The 21005-nt window shown below is 36.2% G+C and overlaps 1 long non-coding RNA gene across 2 annotated transcripts in view; it reads right to left on the bottom strand.

The window, feature by feature from the left end:
• Positions 1-21005, bottom strand: part of LOC126934726 (uncharacterized) — a 34444-nt gene that overhangs the window by 7598 nt on the left and 5841 nt on the right. The window contains exons 3-4 of one of the 2 annotated variants that reach the window (XR_007719097.1): positions 18715-18933; positions 13278-13764 (exon numbers count right to left, since the gene is read on the bottom strand). This is a non-coding gene — a long non-coding RNA (uncharacterized LOC126934726). Of the gene's footprint in view, positions 1-13277; positions 13765-18714; positions 18934-21005 lie in introns of those variants that run through there. The other variant, XR_007719096.1, reaches the window with a different exon arrangement.

Raw genomic sequence — 21005 nt, 5'->3', positions numbered from 1 at the left:
AGGAATTAACAGTTTTAAGATATTGGAAAAGAGCTCAGGATGATTGAGATAAAGAAACATTAGATCTACCTTCCAAATTACTGAAGAGGAGAGTGGAGTCCAAACAGAGAACATGTTAATCTCACTTGACTATGAAACAGGATTCTATGTAGTCATGAAGCCAGAATTTGAAAGATTGGGTAGTATGGAAAAGAATAGTGAGAATAAAAAGGTAAAGAGGGTGAAGAAAAAGAAAAATCAGTTGGGTAGACAATTAAGATAGTCCTTGGAGAAGCAGCCTGTCTGAAAAATCACAGCTACAGGCAAAAATAGAGCAGCCTGGGGAATACTCTGACTAACCTGCACAGATAAGCAGGCAAAGCAGGCAAGGTCCATCATATAAGCCTTTTAATTATTTCTTATGATTATTATTATACTTTAAGTTTTGGGGTACATGTGCAGAACGTGCAGTTTTGTTACATAGGTATACACCTGCCATGGTGGTTTGCTGCCCCCATCAACCTGTTACCTACATTAGGTATTTCTCCTAATGCTATCCTTCCCTAGCCTCCCACCCCTTGACAGGCCCCATTGTATGATGTTGCCCTCCCTGTGTCCATGCGTTCCCATTGTTCAGCTCCCTCTTATGAGTGAGACCATGCAGTGTTTGGTTTCCTCTTCTTGTGTTAGTTTGCTGAGAATGATGGTTTCCAGCTTCATCCATGTCCCTGCAAAGGACATGAACTCATCCTTTTTATGGCTGCATAGTACTCCATTGTGTATATGTGCCACATTTTCTTTATCCAGTCTATCATTGATAGACATTTGGGTTGGTTCCAAGTCTTTGCTATTGTGAATAGTGCTGAAATAAACACACGTGTGCATGTGTCTTTATAGTAGAATGATTTATAATCACTTGGGTATACATCCAGTAATGGGATTGTTGGGTCAAATAGTATTTCTCGTTCTAGATCCTTGAGGAATCGCCACACTGTCTTCCACAATGGTTGAACTAATTTACACTGCTACCAACAGTGCAAAAGGATTCCTATTTCTCCATATCCTCTCCAGTATCTGTTGTTTCCTGACTTTTTAATGATTGCCATTATAACTGGCATGAGATGGTATCTCATTGTGGTTTTGATTTGCATTTCTCTAATGACCAGTGATGATGAGCATTTTTTCATATGTCTGTTGGCTACATAAATGTCTTCTTTTGAGAAGTGTCTGTTCACAAATGTCTTCTTTTGAGAAGTGTCTGTTCATATCCTTTGCCCGCTTTTTTATGGGGTTGTTTTTTTCTTGTAAATTTGTTTAAATTTTTTGTAGATTATGAATATTAGCACTTTGTCAGATAGATAGATTGCAAAAATTTACTCCTACTCTGTAGGTTGCCTGTTCACTCTGATGGTAGTTTCTTTTGCTTTGCAGAAGCTCCTTAATTTAATTAGATCCCATTTGTCAATTTTGGCTTTTGTTGCCATTTTTTTTGTTGTTTTAGATGTGAAGTCTTTGCTCATGACTATGATAAAACAGACTTTAAATAGACAAGATCAAAGAGACAAAGAAGGACATTACATAATGGTAAAGGGATCAATGCAACAAGAAGAGCTAACTATCCTAAATGTATATGCACCCAACACAGAAGCACCCAGATTCATGAAGCAAGTTCTTAGAGACCTACAAAGAGACTTAGACTTCCATACAATAATATTGGGAGACTTTAAGACCCCATTGTCAATATTAGACCGATCAACCGAACACAAAATTAATAAGGATGTTCAGGACTTGAATAAGGCTCAGCTCTGGACCAAGCAAGCCTAATAGACATCTACAGAACTCTCCACCCCAAATCAACAGAATACACATTCTTCTCAGCACCTCTTTGCACTTATTCTAAAATTGACCACATAATTGGAAGTAAAAACACTCCTCAGCAAATGCAAAAGAATGGAAATCATAACAGTCTTTCAGGCCGGAGTGAAATCAAATTAGAACTCAGGATTAAGAAACTCACTCAAAACCGCCCAACTACATGGAAACTGAACAACCTGCTCATGAATGACTATTGGATAAATAACGAAATTAATGCAGAAATTAGGATGTTCTTTGAAACCAATGAAAATGAAGACACGACATACAAGAATCTCTGGGACACATTTAAAGCAGTGTGTAGAGGGAAATTTATAGCACTAAATGCCCACAAGAGAAAGCAGGAAAGATCTAAAATCGACACCCTAACATCAAAATTAAAAGAACTAGAGAAGTAACAGCAAACACATTCAAAAGCTAGCCGAGGACAAGAAATAACTAAGATCAGAGCAGAACTGAAGGATATAGAGACACGAAAAACCCTTGAAAAAAAAATCAATGAATCCAGGAGCTGGTTTTTTGAAAAGATCAACGAAATAGATTGCTCACCAGACTAATAAGGAAGAAAAGAGAGAGGAATCAAACAGATGCAATAAAAAATAGTATAGGGGATACCACCACTAATCCCACAGAAGTACAAACTACCATCAGAGAATACTATTAACACTTCTATGCGAATAAACTAAAAATCTAGAAGAAAGTGATAAATTGCTGGACACATACACCCTCCCAAGTGGAAACCAGAAAGAAGTCAAATCCCTGAATAGACCAATAACAAGTTCTGAAATTGTGGCAGTAATTAATAGCCTACCAACCAAAAAAAGTCCAGGACCAGACAGATTCACAGCTGAATTCTACCAGAGGTACAAAGAGGAACTGGTACCATTCCTTCTGAAACTATTCCAATCAATAGAAAAAGAGGGAATCCTCCCTAACTCATTTTATGAGGCCAACATCATCCTGATACCAAAGCCTGGCAGAGACACAACAAAAAAAGAAAAATTTCAGGCCAACATCCCTAATGAACATTGATGATAAACTCCTCAGTAAAATACGGGCAAACCGAATTCAGCAGCACATCAAAAAGCTTATCCACCACGATCAAGTCGGCTTTATCCCTGGGATGTAAGGCTGTTTCAGCATACACAAATCAATAAACATAACCCATCACATAAACAGAACCAGTGACAAAAGCCACATGATTATCTCAAAAGATGCAGAAAAGGCCTTCGACAAAATTCAACAGCCTTCCTCTTAAAAACTCTCAATAAACTAGGTATCAATGGAATGTATCTCAAAATAATAAGAGCTATTTGTGACAAACCCATAGCCAATATCATACTGAATGTGCAAAAACTGGAAGCATTCCCTTTGAAAACTGGCACAAGACAAGGATGCCCTCTCTCACTACTCCTATTCAACATAGTATTGGAAGTTCTGGCCAGGGCAATCAGGCAAGAGAAAGAAATAAAGGTATTCAAATAGGAAGAGAGGAAGTCAAATTGTCTCTGTTTGCAGATGACATAATTGTGTATTTAGAAAACCCCATCTTCTCAACCCAAAATCTCCTTAAGCTAATAAGCAACTTCAGCAAAGTCTCAGGATACAAAAACAATGTGCAAAAATCACAAGCATTCCTATATACCAATAACAGACAAACAGAGAGCCAAATCATGAGTGAACTCCACCTGCAAGGACCTAGGGGAACTGAACAAAGTGGGGCAAACATGGAAATAAAAGACAAAGACACTTAAGAAAGTATATTTGGAAGAAGGGGTCAGGGGACATCTTGCCTCTAGTGGACAAGGGCCCTGCGCTTTATATAACCCTCCGTATTTATTAGGCAAAAGAGGTAGTGAGAAAGTGGGGGTGATTGCTGGGTAATTGTCCATTCGCCCTTTGTTTCACAGCAGACTTGTGAGACTGTATCCTTGGAACAATAGGCGCTAATTTTCTCAGTAGATAACCTCAAGGAACCAGGGACTGATGTCCCTCAGCAAACCGTTTGGTGGCAAGGCAGTGTGAGTTTGCTCACATCCCGCATTCGTGGTAAACAGTTTGCTGTTTGACCATACAGCCTCCAGTGGAATGCTGAGTTGATCACATCCCACAGGCCTTTGGCTCCCTGCAAACTCCCGTTCACAAAAGGGAATAAAATACCTAGCAATACAACTTACAAAGAATTTGAAGGACCTTTTCAAGAACTACAAACCACTTCTCAAGGAAGTAAGAGAGGACACAAACAAATGGAAAAACATTCCATGCTTATGGATAGGAAGAATCAATATTGTGATAATGGCCATACTGCCCAAAGTAATTTATAGATTCAATGATAACCCTATCAAGCTACCATTGACTTTCTTCACAGAATTAGAAAAATCTACTTTAAACTTCATATGGAATCAAAAAAGAGCCCACATAGGCAAAACAATCCTAAGCAAAAAGAAATAAAGCTGGAGGCATCACACTACCAGACATCAAACTCTACTACAAGGCTACAGTAAGCAAAACAGCATGGTACTGCTACCAAAGCAGATATATAGACCAATGGAATAGAATAGAGGCCTCAGAAATAACACCACACATCTACAACCATCTGATCTTTGACAAACCTGACACAAACAAGCAACGGGGAAAAGATTCCCTATTTAATAAATGGTATTGGGAAAACTGGCTAGCCATATGCAGAAAACTGAAACTGGTTCCCTTCCTTACACCTTATACAAAAATCAACTCAAGATGGATTAAAGACTTAAACATAAGACCTAAAACCATAACATCCTAGAAGAAAACCTAGGCAATACCTTTTTATCCTTTGTGTCATTAGTGAGTTCCCAGGAAAAAACTTGCTCCCCTTTTCAGGCATATACACAATGGGCTCAGAGGAAACTTGCACAGGGAGGAGGGGGGCTTACCTAAAACAATCCTACAGTTATATGAACAAGAGAAGTGGCACTTTGTGCTTGCCTAGAGATATACACATAACTACATAGATAAGGGGGAGTTGTTCAGCTTTTCAGAGAAGAGAAATTACTCAAAGAGCTACAGAGATGAGAGGAGTTTCTTACAAAAGCTTTTGAATTCAACTGTAAAAATGGCAACCCACTAGGACTTCCCCTCTGTTGTGGAGAGCTTTCTGCTTTTGCTTATTATAATTCATTCCAACCTCTCCCTTTGTGTCCATGCTCCTCAATTCTCTTGGTCATGAGACAATGAGTTTGGATAACACCTTACACAATGAGACCAGTGACCACTGACCTGTTTCATTAGTTCCAGAAATCTGCAGAGCAATGACTTTGAGGCATTGGCCGAATAATAAGCTGTGCATTCACAGAGTAAAACTATTCATGGCTTATCAGAGAATACACACAGGAAAGGTATGAACTGAACAGAAATTGTGGGAGTGGCACAGTGCTAGGCTCAACCAGAGTGGAGAGACTTAATTTAACACAGCAGGCGTAATTTATTTCATACTGTAGAAAGGTCTAATCTTAGTGGTAATACTATACTAGAACCAAAACAAGGGCTATTCTAGACAGATTCGAACAAAGACTAAAATCAGGCCTCAAAAGTATAAAGCCAATCTTCCAGTAAATTAAGACTGTCAGAGCAAAATTCGACATATTCTAAAGGAGTAAAATAAAATATCCTCTTTATAGGATATTTGTAGTGCTCATTATATCCAGTATAAATCTTTTAAAAAACTCACTATGCTAAGAAACAGGAAAATGTGACTCTTACCTGGTGATAAACAGTCAACAAAAATAGATACTGAGATAACACCAATGTTGGAATTAGCAGACAAGGGTGTTATTTATTATATAAATTCAAATATCTATATATAAATACACTCATAATGAAAGGAAAGATGAGATATCTCAGCTGAGATGTGAAAACTATTAAACAATGGAATTCCAGAACTGAAAAACTGAATAAAGTGAAAACTTTTTTGACTGAGCTTTTTAGCAAATTGGACGTTTCAAAAGGAAAGATCAGTGAGTGTGAATCTGTATCATATAAACTATTCAGATTATAGCACAGAAAGTAAAAAAGACTGGAAAATTTTTTAGAGACCGTAGAGTACAATATAAATGGACATTGAAAGTTTTGAAGTTCACAGCAATTATTTTGTAGAATATTTCTCAATGTAGGTTTATCTGATATTATCTAATGATTAGATTTAGGTTACAAATTTTTGGCAAGAATCCCACAAAGTGGAACTATGTTCATCTTAGAGCCTCATATCCAGAAGTGCATAGTATTGGTTTGTTATGTGATTTTTTTGTTTTTACCTTGAGACAGAGACTTGCTTTGTTGCCTAGGCTGGAGTGCAGTGGCATGATCACAGCTCACTGCAACCTTAACTTCTTGATCTCAATTGATCCTCCTACCTGAACCTCTCAAGTAGAGCTGGGACTACAGTGCACACCACCAAGCCCAGGAAATTTTTTTTTTTTTTGTATTTTTTGTAGAGTCAGGGTTTTTCCATGTTGCCCAGGCTTATCTCTAACTCCTGGGTTCAAGTAATCTGCCTAGCTCAGCGTCCCAAATTATGGGATTATAGGCATGAGTCACTGTGCTGGCCAGTTTGGTTTTATTAACTTTGGTTACTTAAGAAGATAGTATCTTCCCAGTTTTTTCATTATAAGATTATTTTTCCTTTGTAATTACTATATAACTATTGGGTGAAATACTTTGAGACTCTCTAAGCATCATGTTCCAGATCAAACTTTCACCCATTAATTACAATATCTATTAATAATTCTATTCTTTCTATTCTATTCTTTCTGCATATAGTACTACTATAAAGAATCTTTCCTTTTTCTCCATCTATTTTTCAAATCAATGGACTTACACACTTTTACTGTTTTAATGGATTATAATCTATTACTGTTTTCACTTTTTGATGTTTTGATTACCCTTGCTTTGGACACTGGTAGAATTGCCCATTGAGTTCTTCCTACCCAGTGCATAGACAAAATCAATCCACTAAGACCATGGGATGGCAGTAAAACAAGATTTTAATTGACTCAAGTCTGGTCACACCTTGTGTGGGAAGAGATATTACTCAAATTAATTATTCTGAAGACTCAAAGGTTAGGGGTTTTCAAGGACAGTTTGGTGGGCATGAGGGAATGGGGACTATCTATTGGTTGGGGATGAAATCTCTGGGGTGTGGAAAATTGTCCACATGTGCTGAGTCCTCCTATTGGTGGGGCCAGAGGGTCAGATGAGTCATGAATCAGGAATTCTGGTGGGGTTGATATGAAAGACATCTCAAAAAACCAGTTTTATATTCTATAACAGTGATGTTATCTATCGGAGTAATTGAGGAAGTCACAAATCTTGCTACCTCCGGCCATATGACTCCTGAGACTATATCCCCAGTTTAGCAGTAATCAGGCCCATCTCTTAATCCTAACCTTGTAGCCTTTCATTAATTTTACAATGATGGTTTAGTTTGGAGAAGGGCTATTTTCATCCTTGATTTAAGGTTAAGCTATAAACTAAATTTCTCCCAAAGTCAGCTTTGTCTACACCCTGGAATGACCAAGGATAGCTTGGAAGTTAGAAGCAAGTTGGAGTTAACTATGTCCGATTTCTCTTATGATCATAATTTTGCAAAAGACATTTGACTGGGGCCTGGGACTTCAAGCTAGCTTCTCTGTTTTTGTGACATGTACCCACCACGTTTTAGCACTCCTTAATTTCTGGCATGACAAGATATACTTGTCTCGTTTTGTACTCTCCTCCTCTAATGCTGGAATTAGCTATTTCTCCAGAGAGCATTGGCTCTTTTTAGTTGGAAATGCTATTTAGAACCTCAGATCTAAGAGCTTGGTATGCTTACTGCTACTGAGATATTCTTTTCTCAGTGTCTTTTTCTAGGACTTTCCAGTGGACAGAACTAGATACATTTATTTACTATTTATCTTTCTTTATCTCATATCTAAGAGTGTGTGTGTGTTCACACATATAATATTGAAAACCACTAGTTTATAAATATTGAGATCTTGAATTCTAGTCCAATACTGCAGGGTTCTTTCTAGCCTCCTGCCTCTCCATATTCCTATCTCATTTTTCCAAGAGTGAAAACTCTGGCTCCTAACATTAGTATGTTATTAATGAATTTGCTCCATTCTATAATAAACAGAAAATGTTATATCTTTCTTTAAAAAAATTAAATCTACTATGTGAAATTCAAGATTTGTTTGATATTCCTTTTGTCTTTAGGCAGAGGGAATGTGGTCAAAATGCTGTGTGAAAAAGTGCTTTGAAGTAGTTTCTTTTTTTCCTTCACTGTGGCTAGATTTTTAATTTAAAATGCAGTTTAATCCTGTTTACATTAAATTTGGGGGTTTTTCCTATCCTTATAGTTTTAATTATGTTTCTGAACATGCCTATTCACATTGTTATAAAAGACAAATCTATACAAAAAGGCAGACACATTCAGAGAAGCAACTATCTCCCCTGTGCCTTCCACTTCATTCCCATAGTTTACCTAATTCAAGTTTTTTCTAATTTTTTTTTATCACTATACACATTATATGTAATTTTCCCTCTTTTCTCACATGAAAGATAGCTACTACATAAGTATTCTTCTGTATTTTTTTTGTTTTTACTCAATGTATTCACCATATCAGCTTACAGAGATTTTCCTCATTCTTCTTTACAGTTGCAGAGTAGTCTTATATGAATAAATCATAGGTTATTCCATCAATCCCATATGTTTGGGAAATTAGGTAGTTTATAATTTTTATAGTTACAAATATATATTTTGTATCATAGGGAGTATATCTTCAGACAAAATTTACAGAAGTGATTTTTTCTTTAATTGTATATGCATAATAATATGTATGTATGTATAATGCATATGTATCTTCACTGAATACCACCCAATTCCCAAGCATAAGTGTTGGATCATTTTATGTTTCTAGTAGCAATGTGTGAAACAGCCTCTTTCCCTACTGCCTCACCAAGTTTAAAACTTCAAATTTTTTCAACTTGATAGGTAAGAAATTACATTTCAATTATATTTTTTATTTCTCTTCTCGTGGGTGAAGGTGAACATCTCTTAAAATGTCTAAGGGCCATATATTTCCACTTACATGCATTGTCTGTTCCTGTCTTTCGCCCATTTTTCTATTAGATTCTTTTCCTCAATTTTTATAAATTTATTATGTAGGGATGTAGGGATATTGACCCTTTATCTGTGACACATGTTGCAAACGTTTTCTTTCAGTTGTCATTTGTGAGTTTTTTGTATTACTTTGTGAAACTTTTGCTATGCAATTTTTAGATGTAGTTGAATTTATTTTCTATTGCACTTGGAGGTTTAATAAAGTTAGAAATTGTTTCACTACACACCAGTTATAGAACAATGCACTTATGTTTTATTCTAGTACTTTTTTTACATTTACATCTCTAATGGATTTGGAATTTATTCTTATATGTGGCATAAGATATTATCATAATTGTATAGGTTTCCAGAAGCCTATCCAGTTCTCTCAACACTATTTATGAAAAAGTTTGTGTTTAGCCCAGTAATTTCAAATAGCATCTTTATCATATACAAAATATCTACATTTATTTGTATTCATTATGAATTATCTATTTGATTCCATTGGCTTGTATGTCTTTTTATGTGCTATGAACACACAGTTTTAATCACATGCTTTATAGTATGTTTTAAATCTTGTAGTGTTGGTCCCCTTTATAGTGCTTCTCTTTCCATAGTTTGCAATATACTCTTAGATGTTTTTATGTTTTCATATGAACTTTAGTATCAACTTCTCTAGCTCTAGGTGAAAGCTTGTTAAAATTGTATTGGAATTGCATTACATTTATAAGTAAAGCATGCAAAATCATCTCCTTAAATTGTTAAGCTACTATGTCCAAGAACAGGTGATTTTTCCATTTGTTCATGACTTGTTTTGAGTCTTTCAAAAGTTTTAGATATTTTTCTTCTTGTAGGTTTTATATATTTCTTGGTAGCCAATTTCTAAGTGCTTTAAATTATGTGTTGTTACTAACTCTATTATTTGTGTCTCTGAATAATATTGATTTTTGCATGTTAATTTTAAATCCTGGCACCTTACTGAATTTTGTTAATAGTTAAGGCAGCATGCACACTAGTGAATTGAATGCAGTGTTACCTGGATTGGGAGACACTCACAAACACACCAACAGAGTAACTTCTATTTGTGCCAGGAGGGCATGAATATGAGGAGTTTGGAAATGTAAAATATCATGGATGGTTTGGGTACATCCTAAAAAAGAGAGAATGGAATAGACATGAGTGCAAAGAACTGTTGTAGAAAGTCAAGAAAAACACTGTCTAGAAAATTAAGTACGAATTTTACAAGCCAGCAGCCAAGGATTTACTACTTGAGTTTTGAAAAAGCTTCCCACACAGTGTCGGAGAAAGAGTGGTAGGATTAACTTTTGAGGTAGGCATTCATCAAGCTCAGTCCCAAAGGCAAGGGTCCAAAGGAAAGACAGGTCAATTTCTGGCAGTCAGTAGGAATGATGGAAACATTTCAGTAGAGCAGTCACTGGAGTCTAAGGTGCTAAACTGAGGCCTAGCAGAAGCAAATAATTGATACCAAGAAATAAATCTGGAGGACAAATAAATCTGGTGACTTATTTTCAGCAGGCGGTGTCTTAGCCTAAAGGGACTACTTTTAAATTATTGGGCATATTGCCCCCTGGATCTGACTTGAAATCATAAGATGTGTACTGATCTTTGATAGCAGTAAGTCAAGAAAAGCTAAATGCTGAGCCAAGGTCTTAGCCAATGTGTAAAATAGCTAAAGATCAAGCCAAAGACTATGGAAATTGAGAAAAATATACCTTAAGTCACATAATGTCCTGGGGTGGGGAGAAGGAGAGTCAGAGTATTTTGTTAGAATCCACACAAGATGGTGGCAAACTCAGACACTAGGTAGAAAAGTCAAGGTGAGTTTTCAGAACCCAAGGTCAAGTTAAAATTCTATCACAAGGAGCCGGGCGCGGTGGCCCACACCTGTAATCCCAGCACTTTGGGAGGCAGATCACGAGGTCAGGAGACGGAGAGCATCCTGGCTAACACAGTGAAACCCCGTCTCTACTAAAAATACAAAAAATTAGCTGGGAGTGATGGTGGGTGCCTGTAGTCCCAGCTAGGGAGGCTGAGGCAGGAGAATGGCATGAACCCAGGAGGTGGAGGTTGCAGTGAGCTGAGATGGCGCCACTGCACTCTAGCCTGGGCAACAGAGCGAGACTCCATCTCAAAAAAAAAAAAAAAAAAAAAAAAAATTCTATCCCAAAAGTCCACTAACTTTGACCAGAAACCCAGGCCATAGGGAGTTGACAAGCCTGAATGTATGACCAAGGATCTAGATTGAAGTGGTATTTGGATACAAGCAGAGATAAGGAATACAGTTTGAAATAGAACAATGACTTTTAAGCATTCACTTTTTAAAGCCATGAAACTTTTTGATTTAAATGAAATCTAATATAAAATCTTAGTACAGGAAAGAGATGAAGTTTCTGACTAATGTCAGGGCCGTGCTTCCACTGTACCTTTTGTAGCAAAACTTTAATTATTCCCACAGAAACCCAGTGCTTCAAATAACACAGTTTTGAAATTATCTGGAGCCGGAGACTGAAGGTATCACATCAGAATCTGCAACTTACAAACAGATTAAGTTAACAATCATAGTGTATCAGAAAAAGCAAGGGTTTTGGAGTCTGACAGACCTTGTTTTCAAATCCAATTCTCAAGCTGTGTGATCTTGGTGGATTTGCTTTACCTATTGGAACCTCAGTTTCCTTATATGGAAAATTGCTGAATAATCCCCATATTGATGAATTATTCTGAAAATTCAAAGGTAAAAAAATGAATAAAGTACATAATAGGGGATTAACTTATGTTAGTGTGTTTCATGCATTTTAGACATGACTTTTGCTGTCAGATAGGAGCTGCCCTTCGTGTCCCTGGTTTTAAGTAAAATTCATGGTTTAGACTGATGGGAAACTGTGTGTGGAGGCTGGTTTCTGATGTGCAGGTTTCTGCACTTTGACTTGTGATGAAGGGTGCAGAGAGGTACTCTGAAGTGCTCTCCTGGACATAATGAACGCTTCATCAAATCTCTCCCAACTGCCTTTTCCAGTTGTATTTCCTTCTCCTTTCTTGTACTAGGGATTGATATTCAGCCTGTGCAAGCAACCAGAGAGCCCCAGATGTTTCAGGTCAGCACTCATACTGCTTGAGATATGCCTGTGTCATATTGATTTTAAATATTTTGAATGTCATTCCTACAAAGAGTGAGTTAATCACTCTTTGTAGTTAATCACTACTTTGAGTTAATCACTCTTTGTACAAAGAGTTAATTTTTATTACAAAGAGTTAATCACTATTACATGCTTAGTACATACATTATGTCAGGCATTGTGCTAATATTATATGCACATGAACTAGATTCAATATTCAATATTATATGCAGAAGAACAAAATTCATGTGCATATAATATCAGCACAATACATGACAAGTATATGTACTAAGCATATGATAGTCATCCTCTGAGAGAAGTATTGACATTATCCACATAATCATCATTTTATAGAGGAGGAAACTCTAGTTAGTTCTTTCCCCGAAATCTCACAGCTAAGAAGTGCCAGTGTCAGTACTTAAACTTAAATTTCTTCTATACCAAATTCTGTGCTCTTTTTATTGTAACACATTCTCTCTCTTAGCACAGATATTCCATAATTGAAAAGCTGAAATCCATTATGGTAAAATCAGGTGGCCTATTATATAGTATGCAGGAATAGGTGACTTCTAAATCCACTGATGCTGAGTTTCCAGGTTTTTTTAGGCTAGTATAGAAGTGACTTGGAAAAAAGATAAGTAAAAACTGTTGTAGAAGTATGGTGAGATTTGTTTTTTGCATGAATGCAAATAGAATTAAAATACAAACAATCAAACCCTTAACTAGAGCAGTAAAAAAGAGAGTCTTAGTAATTTATTGATTTAACTAGCTTTTACAACATTAAGTTGGATGATGACACAGACCTTATCTAAAATGGCAAGGAAGGCTAAAGAGATCAATTAATAGTTTTAAATATTGGCTTAGTGATAGGAAAATAATTATTTTTTGTGTCTGTGGGTTCATAGAGCATTGGTTTTATGGTTAGTTGTTTATTTGCCTTTGGGCTAAAAAGACTTTACATTTTTAATTGTGTGTCCAAATACATTTTATGGTGAAATTATCTCCCATCAATATGTCTCCAAGTTATGTTTTTGCTACTGATGGCTAAGGATAAGAATGAGCATAATTTAGAGCAAAGAGAAGCATTAACTATTCAGATTGCCAGCACAGCTGAAGGAGGAGATGATCTTTATTTTTTTTTAAATTTTAATTGAAAGAAATGTAGCTGTCCTCTAACTAGAGATTTTAGAAGAGACTTACTCCCTGACTACCTCCTCTAATTCCTTCACACTTAAATGGGCATCTTAAAGAACTAAATGCATTTGGCTTGGAGACATGAAGTAATCTGTTTTCATTTAATTGAGTCCTTGATTTATTTTGGTACAGAGAAGCCTAGCATCATTTTATAGGGGATCAGTGTATTTGGTCAAATGCACTGAGCTTGAGTTGGTAAACTGAATTAAGGTTCTTTATAACGCACAAAAGTCTTGTTAAGTTCACACAACTTCAAAAATTATTAGTTTCACTTCCTGAATCTAAATCTGCCCACCCTCAGACTTGCAAAAATTAATGACAGTTTTCCTTTTAGCTGAAATCTTCCAAAGCCGCAAAGATGGTAGCAGATGTAATCCTCTTAGATCTCACATGATCTTAATTTCCCAAATTCCTCATGCTTATCCAGTTTATTTTGTGCTCCATCTCCAGATTATTTTTTGTGTTCTTGTAGCATTCAGAAAAAAAAAAAAGAAGAAAAGAAAAGAAAAAGAAAATCCTCTTCAGAAAAATATGAGTTTCTATACTATGGCAGGGAAAGACACATGTTATCGCACAGAGTAACAAGACATCCTAGGAAACTAGAGTTCAAAGAACTCTCTCACCCCACCCATTGAGCTATTCAAAGGAATCCTGCTATGTTATTTGCAATGGAAAGAACATCCTCATGACTTAAAATGTTTCAACATAGACTCAGGCAAAATCTGCAGGCAACAATGTCCTTGTTTATCCAAGATGACAAAGATAGTTTTTGTATTTATTTCTGACTGTCTCTGGTTCTTAAAGCCTTTGTTCAGCTCTTTTAGTTCAGGCAAATAACCAATACAGGAAAATACTAATCAGTTAACTTTTCAAACTAGAGTTATTCTAGGAGCAACCTTAATTTTTTATGCTGATTGATTTTTTTCATGTGTCTAGTTTAAAAAATCTGGAACGCCCTTGATGAATCCATATTCTTAAACAAATTAAAATTGGCATTCTTATAATAAGAAGTCTCTGTTAGTAAAATTTTGCTTGTCACTCATACAGAAATAATTGATGTTTATAATGATGACTTAGAGGCTTTCAGGTATTCCCAAGTGCCATTTGAATTATCAAAAAAATTAGGTTGTGCTCAGCAGAGATTTATTTAACTGTCAGTTATTAAACTTTTAGTGTGTTGTCTCTTTATATTGCATGATTATACTTTATTAAATTTTCTATTTAATTTATTAGAAAATCCCCTTCCACATCATCCTATACAACAGCAAGTGTGCTGAATTGAATTTAGGCTATGTATGACGTAGTCAATATTATAAAGGAGAATTTCCTAAAAACTTAGTACAAGCCAGGTCGTTTTTAAATAAACATTGTAATCTGGAAATGTTTTAGATTTACAAAAAAGTTGTAAGGATAACACAGAGAGGTCTCATGTATGCCACACCCAGTTTCCCCTATTATTAACATGTCAGTGTATTTGTCACAATTAACAAATAAATATTAATACATTATTATTAACTAAAATCCATAGTTTACATTAAGATTCACTCTGTCATATAGTTCTATGGGTTTTGGTAAATATATAATGTCATGTATCTATCATTACTTTATCATATAGAATAGTTTTACTGTCCTAAAAATCTCCTGTGTTCCACCTCTTCATCCCTCTTTCCCTTTTACTGTGCCCTTGGGAACCATTGGTCTTTTTATTGTCTATATAGTTTTGCCTTTTCTAGAACATCATATGGATGGAATTACACAGTGTGTAGTCTTTTCAGACTAGCTTGTTTCACTTATCAATATGCATTTAGGATTCTTCCATTTTTTGTGAGTTGATCCTTCATTTCTTTCTATTGCTGAACAATATTTTATTATAAGGCTATGCCACAGTTTGTTTATTCATTCACCTATTGAAGAACATCTTGGTTGCTACCAAGATTTGGCAATTAAAAATAAAGCTGTTTTAGAAATTTTGTCAATATCCACAAAATCTTTCTGGAAGTTTGACTGACATTGTGTTGAATCTATAAATCAAGTTGGGAAACAGTGATACTTTAACAGTATTTAGGCTTCCTATTCATGTACATGAAATATGTCACCATTTATTTATATCTTGATTTGTCTTAGTCAGAGTGTTATAGTTTTCCTCATATTGTTAGATTTATACCTAAGTTTAATGGTTTTGGTGCTAATGTAAATGATATTTTATTTTTAATGTCAAATTCCAATTGTTGGCCGGGCATGGTAGCTCATACGTGTAATCCCAGTGCTTTATTAGGTCGAGGTGAGAGGATGGCTTAAGCTCAGGGGCTTGAGACCAGCCTAGGCAACGCAGCAAGATCTCATCTCTACTAAAAACAAACGTAAATAAAAATGATTCCAATTGTCCATTGCTGGCATAGAGGAAAGCAACGGACTTTTATATGTTAAATTTGTAAACTTGTGATAATTATTTATTAATTCCAGGAGCTTTATGTTGATTATGTAGGATTTGTAACATAAACAATCATGTTTTCTGCAAGAAAAGACAGTTTTATTTTTTTTCCCCAACCTAAATATTTTTTCTTCATTTATGGCATTAAGTAGGACTTCCAGTATGACGTTAAATAGGAATGGTGAGAGATGGGATATTTTTACCTTTGTCCTGATCTCAGGAAGGAAACTTGAAGTTCCTCACTATAAAGCATATGAGCTTTGGATTTTTTAAAATAAATGTTTTTTATAAGTTTAGGAAATTTCCTTCATTTCTAGTTTGCCGAGAGTTTCTCTCAAGGATGAGTGTTGAAATTTGTCTAGTTTTTATGCATCTGCTGATATTATATATGATAGTTCTTCTTTTAGCCTGTTGAATTGATGAATTGTATGATTTGATTTGCCAATATTGAACCAGGCTTGCACACTTGGAATAAATCTAACTATTTGTAGTATATACAGCAGTCTCCCCTTATTAGCAGGAGACATGCTTCAAGTTCCTCAGTGGATGCCTGAAATGAAGGATAGTACCAAACCCTTTATGTATTGTTTTTTTATATATAATATACATTATAAAGTTTAATTAGGTACAGTAAGAAATTAACAATAATAATAGAACAAGATAGCATTATACTGTAATAAAAGTTATATGAATGTGGTCTCTCTCTCAAAATATCCTATCATACTATATCACAGGTAAATGGAACTATGTAAAGTGAAACCATGCATAAAGGAGGACTATTGTAATTAATTCTATACATTTTTGGATTTGATTTGTTAGTTTTTTTGAGGGTTTTTGCATTTATGTTCATAAAAGATATTAGTCAATAATTCTTTTAATATTGCATGCTGGTTATATCTGTTGGTGATGAATTCCATCAGGTTTTCTCTGAGAAAGTCTTCAACTTTTGAAGGATTTTACTGGATATGGAATTCTAGTTTGAATGGGGATGTTTTTTCAATACTTTACTATTTCATTCCACTCTGTTTATTTGCATGGTTTCTATTAAGTCCACTGTAATTCTCATCTATGTTCATTTATAGGTAATGTCCTCACTACCACTACCACATTCTAAATTTTCCCTTTTTGGTTAATATTCTGTCATTTCAATAAGATATGCCTAGGGATGTGCGTGTGTGAGTGTGTGTACATGTGTGCTGCTATTTATCTTGCTTGGTTTGCTCTGAACTTTCTGGATCTATAGTTTGATGTCTGTCTTTTTACGTTTTTATCCATTATTATAGTTATTTCAAGTATTTTTTATGCTCATTCTTCCTCTCTTCTTCTGCTTTTCCAATTATGTATATGCTACATCTGTTGCTATTGTCCCACAGTTTTTGCGTGTTGTGTTTTCATTTTTGTTCTCTTTGTATTTCAATTTAGAAGATTTCCATTGACCTATCTTTAAGTCCAGTAATCCTTTCTAGGTTGAGTCCTGACTACAGATGAGCCCATCAAAGGCACCCTTCATTTTAGTAACAGTGTTTTTGCTTTCCAGGCCTCCTCTCCCCTTCCCCTCCCCTCCCGTCCCCTCCCCTTCCCTTCCCCTCCCCTCTTTTTGAGACAGAGTCTCACTCTGTTGCCCAGACTCAAGTGCGATGGTGCAAACACTGGAGCCTTGACTTCCTAGGCTCAAGCCATCATCCTGCCTCAGCCTCCCATGTAGCTGGGATCACAGATGCACACCACCATGCCTGGCTATTTTTTATAAATATTTTGTAAAGATAGGGTATTGCCATGTTGCCCATGCTGGTCCCTAACTCCTAGGCTTAAGCAGTCCCCCTGCTTAACCTCCCAAATTAGGTACAGTAAGAAATTAACAATAATAAATAATTATTTATTATTCAACCTCCCAAAGTGCTGAGATTACATATGACAGCCACCACTCCTGACCTCTAGCATTTTCTACTGATACTTACTTAAACTTTATATATCAATGCTTACATTACTGATATACTCTTACATGTTGCCTACTTTTCCCACTTGAGCCTTTACTATATTACTCATAGTTATTTAAAATTTCCTGTCCGACAATTCCAACGTCTGTAGTATATCTGAGTTTGAATCTAATGATTACTTTGTTTCTTCAGACTGTGTGTTTGCTCTTTGGCATGCCTTGCAATCTTTTGCAAAAAGCCAGGCATGTTTTATTAGGTAATAGGAACTGAGGTAAATCGGTTTTCTGTGTCAGGATTTCTGTTTATCTTGCTAGGTGGTCGGCTGTGTTTAATGCTTCCCATAGCTATACAGGCCAGAAGCTTCCAAGTCCTCTAGTGCCCTTTCTTCCTGACTTTGTGCTTCCCTAAATACTCCTCCTCAGAGACGTCCTCTGCCATGCAGTTTGTTAAGCTGTCACTCACTGTAATTCTATTGGAGACTTCTTGATATAGTGCTAAGGTATGGGGGAGAGAGAACTTTCTATAATCTTCCAATTATATCTCAGTCTTTGAGTGGGTCTGTCTCATGGCACTGTGACCTTTGCAAATGTTCCTCCAGCGATACAGCTTTTTTCCTCCTTGTTCCCTACTCCCTTCCCTGGCTGCAGTATTACCAACCTGTTTTCATCAATCCCTGACCAGTGTTGAAAATGTATTTCTCCCCTCTCAGCTGAAACAGGAACCCTGAAGGAAATGGAGTGGGAGCAATTTCTTTTCCTTAGCTAGGATAAGGTTCTGGCAAAGTTTGTACTGCTGGAAAATAAGTATTTGCTACAGAAAAGACTCTGGGTATATTGTGCAATGATTACTCTTCTCCCTGACAAAACCACCTGGGGGTCTGTCTTGCTTTCTTAGATCTCCCTCATGAGAGCCTAATGCATTTCATAGTGTTACAGCCTATGAAAGTGTGAGGCAACTAAACTGCAGTGACTGCAACATTCTCACTCTCAGGCTAATGCAAACTCAATCTCCAGCAATTCATCAAGATAACCATTTCAGTGTCCCTACCTGTTATGGCCCCAGCAAGTTCTGCTCCAGGTAAGCACATCTCAGCAGTGTCTCTTTAGATGTGCCAACCTTTCCAGATTTGGGACTGGTGGTCTGTCCAGCAAACTCAGTTTTCTGATGGGTCCACAAAATACATTTATTTTTAAGTTTATTCAACTTTTTCTTGTTGCAAAGTCCTTCAGTGATGACATTAAAGTTCTTTACATCCTGGAGCTGAAGCTGAGCACAGTATTTTTAAAACATATTTTGTTTAAACTTCAAATCAGTACTAAGATAGAGGAAAGTAATTTGACAAAGACCATACAATTAATAAGATAGAAAAGGAACCAGAGTTTATTTTTATTATTTTATTTTGGTTTTATTTTATTTGAGATAGGGACTTGCTCTGTCACTCAGGTTGGAGTGCAATGATGCCATTATAGCTCACTGCAGCCTTGACCTCCTAGGCTTAAGCAATTCTCCTGCCTCAGCCTCCTGAGTAGCTGGGAATGCAGACACACACTACCATGCTAGCTAATTAATTTTATTTTTTGTTGAGATGCTGGCCTTGCTTTGTTTGCCCAGGCTGTTCTCAAACTCCCAGCTTCAAGTGATCCTCTCATCTCAGCCTCCCAAAGTGCTGAGATAATGCCTGGCCAAGAGCCAGAGTTTAAATTTAGGTTGTCTAAAATCCAAAGCCTTCTGTCATCTCATTACCACATGCTATTTTGGTACATTATCGATAGCAGCAACAGGAGCATGAAAGATTGGCGTAAATTTAGGAGACAGCAGGTTAAATGGGCATCTGAGATCTGTAATTATTTTCAAGCTGAAAAGTAATTTGTTCAGTAACTACTATTCAAGGAAAGGTCGAATCATTTCCTACTATACTTAGTGACGGATAATACAGTTCAATAGCTTTCACATGGGGAGTTTGTAATGTTGCCATTGACCTTGTACATTGGCACCTGCATTATGAAGGAGTAAATTTACTCTGTAACTGAAAACTCACAAACATTGCCGTAGGCCAACACCATATACCACACATTTATTCAAGGCCAATAACAGCCAAATGCTATAGCATTTGAGGGCTTGGAAAGGAGAACAAAATAACAACGAAAATGAAATACTGGCTCTCCAAGTAATTTTGTAACCTTCCATTAGCTCTCATATGAACAAAAAACATATACTGCTATTGCTTTGTTTACTTAATTTTTTTTTTTTTTTCAGATGGAGTCTTGCTCTGTCACCCAGGCAGGAGTGCGATGGTATGATCTTGGCTCACTGCAACCTCTGCCTCCCAGGTTCAAGCAATTCTCCTGCCTCAGCCTCCTGAGTAGCTGGGACTACAGGCGCATGCCACCACACACAGTTAATTTTTGTATTTTTAGTAGAGATGGAATTTCACCATGTTGGCCAGGATGATCTCAATCTCCTGACCTCGTGATCCACCCGCCTGAGCCTCCTAAAGTGCTGGAATTACAGGCGTGAGCCACCGTGCCCGGCTCTTGCTTAATAGTTTTAAGGATTTTGTTCTGTATTGTTTATAAGTCTCATAATACATGCAAAACAGATATTATCATCCAAATTTTGAAAATAAGGATATTAAAACACTGAGCCCCAAGAATTGACCCCAGATTTATTATTAACAAAGCTCTTCTTCCTTCTATCAAACTAAGCTGTGGAGAAATTAATTTTCATTTGTTTTATGTGCAAGAGCAGCACAAGTAGAGTTTAGGAGAGAGAGAAGAAGGTGACCAACCTTGATAAAGTGATGATCTATATACTTTATAATTCTTTTTACTGGAACTCTTCAGCTCAATTTTTTTTTTTTTTTTTTTTCTGAGGGTGTGGTATGGGCAATGACAAAAGTCAGCTCCTGGCTTTGGTAAAAATAAATGCACAGATATCCTGCAGCAAAGACTAGTTCGCCGCTTGCTGATATTCACAATACCCTGGGTGTACACTTTCTTTATTCGTCTGAATGTGTATTCTATTTCCTCATGCATATGTAATATTGTAGAACAAAAGTGGCCTTTAGTTAGTTTTGAATTTTTTTTTTATTCACCCCATAAACTGGTGTCTGTTTTGTGTACTTCTTTGCATCTTAAAGGTTCCTAATTTATATATTTCAGTTATATTTAAAAATTCTCTCATGCAGATCAATAGATTGACAACATAGGCCAATGACATCAGCAGTTTTGCTAGTCATGTATAGTATGTATGATTCCCTTACTTAAACTTTAAATAAGTATTGTTATTGCTATTTTATTAGTAGTAGTAGTAGTAGTAAGTAGTATCCATTAAATCAT

The sequence above is a fragment of the Macaca thibetana genome, chromosome 14, assembly GCF_024542745.1.
Source record: "Macaca thibetana thibetana isolate TM-01 chromosome 14, ASM2454274v1, whole genome shotgun sequence".
NCBI classification, from domain to species: Eukaryota; Metazoa; Chordata; class Mammalia; order Primates; family Cercopithecidae; genus Macaca; species Macaca thibetana.
This window is presented reverse-complemented; position numbering and strand designations above follow the sequence as displayed.